Genomic DNA, 10,880 nt, shown 5'->3' with positions numbered 1-10,880 from the left:
GATAGTGATTAAATACACATTATATCATGTTATATAGTGATTAAATACACATTATATCATGTTATATAGTGATTAAATACACATTATATCATGTTATATAGTGATTAAATACATTATATCATGTTATATAGTGATTAAATACACATTATATCATGTTATATAGTGATTAAATACACATTATATCATGTTTGATAGTGATTAAATACACATTATATCATGTTATATAGTGATTAAATACACATTATAGCATGTTATATAGTGATTAAATACACATTATATCATGTTATATAGTGATTAAATACACATTATATCATGTTATATAGTGATAAATACACATTATATCATGTTATAGTGATTAAATACAATTATATCATGTTATATAGTGATTAAATACACATTATATCATGTTTATAGTGATTAAATACACATTATATCATGTTAGATAGTGATTAAATACACATTATATCATGTTAGATAGTGATTAAATACACATTATATCATGTTAGATAGTGATTAAATACACATTATATCATGTTATATAGTGATTAAATACACATTATATCATGTTATATAGTGATTAAATACACATTATATCATGTTTGATAGTGATTAAATACACATTATATCATGTTATATAGTGATTAAATACACATTATATCATGTTATATAGTGATTAAATACACATTATATCATGTTATTATAGTGATTAAATACACATTATATCATGTTAGATAGTGATTAAATACCCATATATCATGTTATATAGTGATTAAATACACATTATATCATGTTATATAGTGATTAAATACACATTATATCATGTTATATAGTGATTAAATACACATTATATCATGTTATATAGTGATTAAATACACATTATATCATGTTATATAGTGATTAAATACACATTATATCATGTTAGATAGTGATTAAATACACATTATATCATGTTATATAGTGATTAAATACACATTATATCATGTTATATAGTGATTAAATACACATTATATCATGTTATATAGTGATTAAATACACATTATAGCATGTTATATAGTGATTAAATACACATTATATCATGTTATATAGTGATTAAATACACATTATATCATGTTATATAGTGATTAAATACACATTATATCATGTTATATAGTGATTAAATACACATTATATCATGTTATAGTGATTAAATACACATTATATCATGTTATATAGTGATTAAATACACATTATATCATGTTATAGATGATTAAATACACATTATATCATGTTAGATAGTGATTAAATACACATTATATCATGTTATATAGTGATTAAATACACATTATCATGTTTAGTGATTAAATACACATTATATCATGTTATATAGTGATTAAATACACATTATATCATGTTATAGTGATTAAATACACATTATATCATGTTATATAGTGATTAAAATACACATTATATCATGTTAGATAGTGATTAAATACACATTATATCATGTTTGATAGTGATTAAATACACATTATATCATGTTATATAGTGATTAAATACACATTATATCATGTTATATAGTGATTAAATACACATTATCATGTTATATAGTGATTAAATACACATTAATATTATCATGTTTATATAGTGATTAAACACATTATATCATGTTATAGTGATTAAATACACATTATATCAGTTATATAGTGATTAAATACACATTATATCATGTTATAGTGATTAAATACACATTATATCATGTTATATAGTGATTAAATACACATTATATCATGTTATAGTGATTAAATACACATTATATCATGTTATATAGTGATTAAATACACATTATATCATGTTATATAGTGATTAAATACACATTATATCATGTTTGATAGTGATTAAATACACATTATATCATGTTAGATAGTGATTAAATACACATTATATCATGTTAATAGTGATTATACACTTATATCATGTTATATAGTGATTAAATACACATTATATCATGTTATAATAGTGATTAAATACACATTATATCATGTTATATAGTGATTAAATACACATTATATCATGTTATATAGTGATTAAATACACATTATATCATGTTATATAGTGATTAATACACATTATATGTTATATAGTGATTAAATACACATTATATCATGTTATATAGTGATTAAATACACATTATATCATGTTATATAGTGATTAAATACACATTATATCATGTTATATAGTGATTAAATACACATTATATCATGTTTGATAGTGATTAAATACACATTATATCATGTTATATAGTGATTAAATACACATTATATCATGTTATATAGTGATTAAATACACATTATATCATGTTATAGTGATTAAATACACATTATATCATGTTATATAGTGATTAAATACACATTATATCATGTTATATAGTGATTAAATACACATTATATCATGTTATATAGTGATTAAATACACATTATATCATGTTATATAGTGATTAAATACACATTATAGCATGTTATATAGTGATAAATACACATTATATCATGTTATATAGTGATTAAATACACATTATATCATGTTATATAGTGATTAAATACACATTATATCATGTTATATAGTGATTAAATACACATTATATCATGTTATATAGTGATTAATACACATTATAGTGATTAAATACACATTATAGTGATTAAATACACATTATATCATGTTATAGAGTGATTAAATACACATTATATCATGTTATATAGTGATTAAATACACATTAATCATGTTATATAGTGATTAAATACACATTATATCATGTTAGATAGTGATAAATACACATTATATCATGTTATAGTGATTAAATACACATTATATCATGTTATATAGTGATTAAATACACATTATATCATGTTATATAGTGATTAAATACACATTATATCATGTTATAGTGATTAAATACACATTATATCATGATATAATAGTGATTAAATACACATTATATCATGTTATATAGTGATTAAATACACATTATATCATGTTATATAGTGATTAAATACACTTATATCATGTTGATATAGTGATTAAATACACATTATATCATGTTATATAGTGATTAAATACACATTATATCATGTTATATAGTGATTAAATACACATTATATCATGTTATATAGTGATTAAATACACATTATATCATGTTAGATAGTGATTAAATACACATTATATCATGTTATATAGTGATTAAATACACATTATATCATGTTATAGTGATTAAACACATTATATCATGTTATATGTGATTAAATACACATTATATCATGTTAGTGATTAAATACACATTATATCATGTTATATAGTGATTAAATACACATTATATCATGTTATATAGTGATTAAATACACATTATATCATGTTAGATAGTGATTAAATACACATTATATCATGTTATATAGTGATTAAATACACATTATATCATGTTATATAGTGATTAAATACACATTATATCATGTTAGATAGTGATTAAATACACATTATATCATGTTATATAGTGATTAAATACACATTATATCATGTTTGATAGTGATTAAATACACATTATATCATGTTATATAGTGATTAAATACACATTATATCATGTTATAGTAGTGATTAAATACACATTATATCTGTTATATAGTGATTAAATACACATTATATCAGTTATATAGTGATTAAATACACATTAATCATGTTATATAGTGATTAAATACACATTATATCATGTTTATAGTGATTAAATACACATTATATCATGTTATATAGTGATTAAATAAACATTATATCATGTTATATAGTGATTAAATACACATTATATCATGTTATATAGTGATTAAATACACATTATATCATGTTAGATAGTGATTAAATACACATTATATCATGTTATATAGTGATTAATACACATTATATCATGTTATATAGTGGATTAAATACACATTATATCATGTTATGATATGATTAAATACACATTATATCATGTTATATAGTGATTAAATACACATTATATCATGTTATATAGTGATAAATACACATTATATCATGTTATATAGTGATTAAATACACATTATATCATGTTATAGTGATTAAATACACATTATATCATGTTAGATAGTGATTAAATACACTTATATCATGTTATATAGTGATTAAATACACATTATATCATGTTAATAGTGATTAAATACACATTATATCATGTTATAGTGATTAAATACACATTATATCATGTTTATAGTGATTAAATACACATTATATCATTTAGATAGTGATTAAATAAACATTATATCATGTTATAGTGATTAAATACACATTATATCATGTTATATAGTGATAAATACACATTATATCATGTTAGATAGTGATTAAATACACATTATATCATGTTAGATAGTGATTAAATACACATTATATCATGTTAGATAGTGATTAAATACACATTATATCATGTTATATAGTGATTAAATACACATTATATCATGTTATATAGTGATTAAATACACATTATCATGTTATATAGTGATTAAATACACATTATATCATGTTAGATAGTGATTAAATACACATTATATCATGTTATATAGTGATTAAATACACATTATATCATGTTATATAGTGATTAAATACACATTATATCATGTTATATAGTGATTAAATACACATTATATCATGTTAGATAGTGATTAAATACACATTATATCATGTTAGATAGTGATTAAATACACATTATATCATGTTATATAGTGATTAAATACACATTATATCATGTTATATAGTGATTAAATACACATTATATCATGTTATAGTGATTAAATACACATTATATCATGTTAGATAGTGATTAAATACACATTATATCATGTTAGATAGTGATTAAATACACATTATATCATGTTATATAGTGATTAAATACACATTATATCATGTTAGATAGTGATTAAATACACATTATATCATGTTATATAGTGATTAAATACACATTATATCATGTTAGATAGTGATTAAATACACATTATATCATGTTAGATAGTGATTAAATACACATTATATCATGTTATATAGTGATTAAATACACATTATATCATGTTATATAGTGATTAAATACATTATATCATGTTATATAGTGATTAAATACACATTATATCATGTTAGATAGTGATTAAATACACATTATATCATGTTAGATAGTGATTAAATACACATTATATCATGTTAGATAGTGATTAAATACACATTATATCATGTTATATAGTGATTAAATACACATTATATCATGTTAGATAGATTAAATACACGTTTATCATGTTATAGTGATTGATTCCACATTATATCAGGTTAGATAGTGATAAATACACATATATCATGTTTATAGTGATAAATACACATTATATCATGTTAGATAGTGATTAAATACACATATATCATGTTATATAGTGATTAATACACATTATATCATGTTATATAGTGATTAAATACACATTATATCATGTTATATAGTGATTAAATACACATTATATCATGTTATATAGTGATTAAATACACATTATATCATGTTAGATAGTGATTAATACACATTATATCATGTTATATAGTGATTAAATACACATTATATCATGTTATATAGTGATTAAATACACATTATATCATGTTAGATAGTGATTAAATACACATTATATCATGTTATATAGTGATTAAATACACATTATATCATGTTATATAGTGATTAAATACACATTATATCATTTTAGATGTGATAAATACACATTATATCATTATATAGTGATTAAATACACATATATCATGTTATAAGTGATTAAATACACATTATATCATGTTAGATAGTGATTAAATACACATATATCATGTTAGATAGTGATTAAATACACATTATATCATGTTAGATAGTGATTAAATACACATTATCATGTTATGATAGTGATTAAATACACATTATATCATGTTATATATGATTAAATACACATTATATCATGTTAGATAGTGATTAAATACACTTATATCATTATATAGTGATTAAATACACATTATATCATGTTAGATAGTGATTAAATACACATTATATCATGTTATATAGTGATTAATACACATTATATCATGTATAGAAGTGATTAAATACACATTAATCATGTTAGATAGTGATTAAATACACATTATATCATGTTTGATAGTGATTAAATACACATTATATCATGTTAGATAGTGATTAAATACACATTATATCATGTTATATAGTGATTAAATACACATTATATCATGTTATATAGTGATTAAATACACATTATATCATGTTATATAGTGATTAAATACACATTATATCATGTTATATAGTGATTAAATACACATATATCATGTTATATAGTGATTAAATACACATTATCATGTTTATATAGTGATTAAATACACATTATATCATGTTAGATAGTGATTAAATACACATTATATCATGTTAGATAGTGATTAAATACACATTATATCATGTTATATAGTGATTAAATACACATTATATCATGTTTGATAGTGATTAAATACACATTATATCATGTTATATAGTGATTAAATACACATTATATCATGTTATATGATTAAATACACATTATATCATGTATAGTGATTAAATACACATTATATCATGTTGATAGTGATTAAATACACATATCACGTTATATAGTGATTAAATACACATTATATCATGTTAGATAGTGATTAAATACACATTATATCATGTTATATAGTGATTAAATACACATTATATCATGTTATATAGTGATTAAATACACATTATAGCATGTTAGATAGTGATTAAATACACATTATATCATGTTATTAGTGATTAATACACATTATATCATGTTATAGTGATTAAATACACATTATATCATGTTATATAGTGATTAAATACACATTATATCATGTTATATAGTGATTAATACACATTATATCATGTTAGATAGTGATTAAATACACATTATATCATGTTATATAGTGATTAAATACACATTATATCATGTTATATAGTGATTAAATACACATTATATCATGTTAGATAGTGATTAAATACACATTATATCATGTTAGATAGTGATTAAATACACATTATATGTTTAATAGTGATTAAATACACATTATATCATGTTATATAGTGATTAAATACACCTTATATCATGTTATATAGTGATTAAATACACATTATATCATGTTTATAGTGATTAAATACACATTATATCATGTTATATAGTGATTAAATACACATTATATCATGTATATGTGATTAAATACACTTATATCATGTTATAGTGATTAAATACACATTATATCATGTTATATAGTGATTAAATACCATTATATCATGTTAATAGTGATTAAATAACATTATAGCATGTTATATAGTGATTAAATACACATTATATCATGTTTGATAGTGATTAAATACACATTATATCATGTTTGATAGTGATTAAATACACATTATATCATGTTATATAGTGATTAAATACACATTATATCATGTTTGATAGTGATTAAATACACATTATATCATGTTAGATAGTGATTAAATACACATTATATCATGTTATATAGTGATTAAATACACATTATATCATGTTATATAGTGATTAAATACACATTATATCATGTTATAGTGATTAAATACACATTATATCATGTTAGATAGTGATTAAATACACATTATATCATGTTATATAGTGATTAAATACACATTATATCATGTTATATAGTGATTAAATACACATTATATCATGTTAGATAGTGATTAAATACACATTATCATGTTATAGTGATTAAATACACATTATATCATGTTAGATAGTGATTAAATACACATTATATCATGTTATATAGTGATTAAATACACATTATATCATGTTATAGTGATTAAATACACATTATATCATGTTATATAGATTAAATACACATATATCATGTTAATAGTGATTAAATACACATTATATCATGTTAGATAGTGATTAAATACACATTATATCATGTTATATAGTGATTAAATACACATTATCATGTTATAGTGATTAAATACACATTATATCATGTTAATAGTGATTAAATACACATTATATCATGTTATATAGTGATTAAAATACACATATATCATGTTATATAGTGATTAAATACACATTATATCATGTTAGATAGTGATTAAATACACATTAATCATGTTATAGTGATTAAATACACATTATATCATGTTATATAGTGATTAAATACACATTATATCATGTTTATAGTGATTAAATACACATTATCATGTTAGATAGTGATTAAATACACATTATATCATGTTTAGATAGTGATTAAATACACATTATATCATGTTAGATAGTGATTAAATACACATTATATCATGTTAGATAGTGATTAAATACACATTATATCATGTTAGATAGTGATTAAATACACATTATATCATGTTAGATAGTGATTAAATACACATTATATCATGTTATATAGTGATTAAATACACATTATATCATGTTATATAGTGATTAAATACACATTATATCATGTTATATAGTGATTAAATACACATTATATCATGTTATATAGTGATTAAATACACATTATATCATGTTTATAGTGATTAATACACATTATATCATGTTAGATAAAAATACAAAATCATGTGATTAAATACACATTATATCATGTTTATAGTGATTAAATACACATTATATCATGTTAATAGTGATTAAATACACATTATATCATGTTATATAGTGATTAAATACACATAATCATGTTATATAGTGATTAAATACATTATATCATGTTAGATAGTGATTAAATACACATTATATCAGTTAGATAGTGATTAAATACACATTATATCATGTTTCTATGTGATTAAATACACATTATATCATGTTAGATAGTGATTAAATTACACATTATATCATGTTATATAGTGATTAAATACACATTATATCATGTTAGAGTAGTGATTAAATACACATTATATCATGTTATAGTGATTAAATACACATTATATCATGTTATATAGTGATTAAACACATTATATCATGTTTATAGATAGTGATTAAATACACATTATATCATGTTATATAGTGATTAAATCACATTATATCATGTTATATAGTGATTAAATACACATTATATCATGTTATATAGTGATTAAATACACAAACCCACTATATCATGTTAGATAGTGATTAAATACACATATATCATGTTAGATAGTGATTAAATACACATTATATCATGTTAGATAGTGATTAAATACACCATTTATCATGTTAGATAGTGATTAAATACACCTTATATCATGTTAGATAGTGATTAAATACACATTATATCATGTTATATAGTGATTAAATACACATTATATCATGTTAGATAGTGATTAAATACACATTATATCATGTTAGATAGTGATTAAATACACATTATAGTGATTAAATACACATTATATCATGTTATATAGTGATTAAATACACATTATCATGTTTATAGTGATTAAATACACATTATATCATGTTTGATAGTGATTAAATACACATAATCATGTTAGATAGTGATTAAATACACATTATATCATGTTAGATAGTGATTAAATACACATTATATCATGTTATAGTGATTAAATACACATTATATCATGTTATATAGTGATTAAATACACATTATATCATGTTATATATTGATTAAATACACATTATCATGTTAGATAGTGATTAAATCACATTGATAGTGATAAATCACATTATATCATGTTATATAGTGATTAATACACATTATATCATGTTATATTGATTAAATAACATTATATCATGTTAATAGTGATTAAATACACATTATATCATGTTAGATAGTGATTAAATACACATTATATCATGTTATATAGTGATTAAATACACATTATATCATGTTAGATAGTGATTAAATACACATTATATCATGTTTGATAGTGATTAAATACACATTATATCATGTTATAGTTATTAAATACACTTATATCATGTTAGATAGTGATTAAATACACATTATAGCATGTTAGATAGTGATTAAATACACATTATATCATGTTGATAGTGATTAAATACACTTATCACATGTTAGATGTGATTAAATACACATTATATCATGTTGATATAGTGATTAAATACACATTATATCATGTTATATAGTGATTAATACACATTATATCATGTTATATAGTGATTAAATACACATTATATCATGTTAGATAGTGATTAAATACACATTATATCATGTTAGATAGTGATTAAATACACTTATATCATGTTATATAGTGATTAAATACACCATTATATCATGTTATATAGTGATTAAATACACATTATATCATGTTATATAGTGATTAAATACACATTATATCATGTTTGATAGTGATTAAATACACATTATATCATGTTATATAGTGATTAAATACACATTATATCATGTTTGATAGTGATTAAATACACATTATATCATGTTAGATAGTGATTAAATACACATATATCATGTTAGATAGTGATTAATACACATTATATCATGTTAGATAGTGATAAAACACATTATATCATGTTTGATAGTGATTAAATACACATTATATCATGTTAGATAGTGATTAAATACACATTATATCATGTTATATAGTGATTAAATACACATTATAGCATGTTAGATAGTGATTAAATACACATTATAGCATGTTAGATAGTGATTAAATACACATTATATCATGTTATATAGTGATTAAATACACATTATATCATGTTATATAGTGATTAAATACACATTATATCATGTTATAGTTGATTAAATACACATTATATCATGTTAATAGTGATTAAATACAC

Source organism: Gymnodraco acuticeps, unplaced genomic scaffold (genome assembly GCF_902827175.1).
Source record: "Gymnodraco acuticeps unplaced genomic scaffold, fGymAcu1.1, whole genome shotgun sequence".
Classification (NCBI taxonomy): Eukaryota; Metazoa; Chordata; class Actinopteri; order Perciformes; family Bathydraconidae; genus Gymnodraco; species Gymnodraco acuticeps.
Note: the sequence above shows the minus strand (reverse complement) of the source record.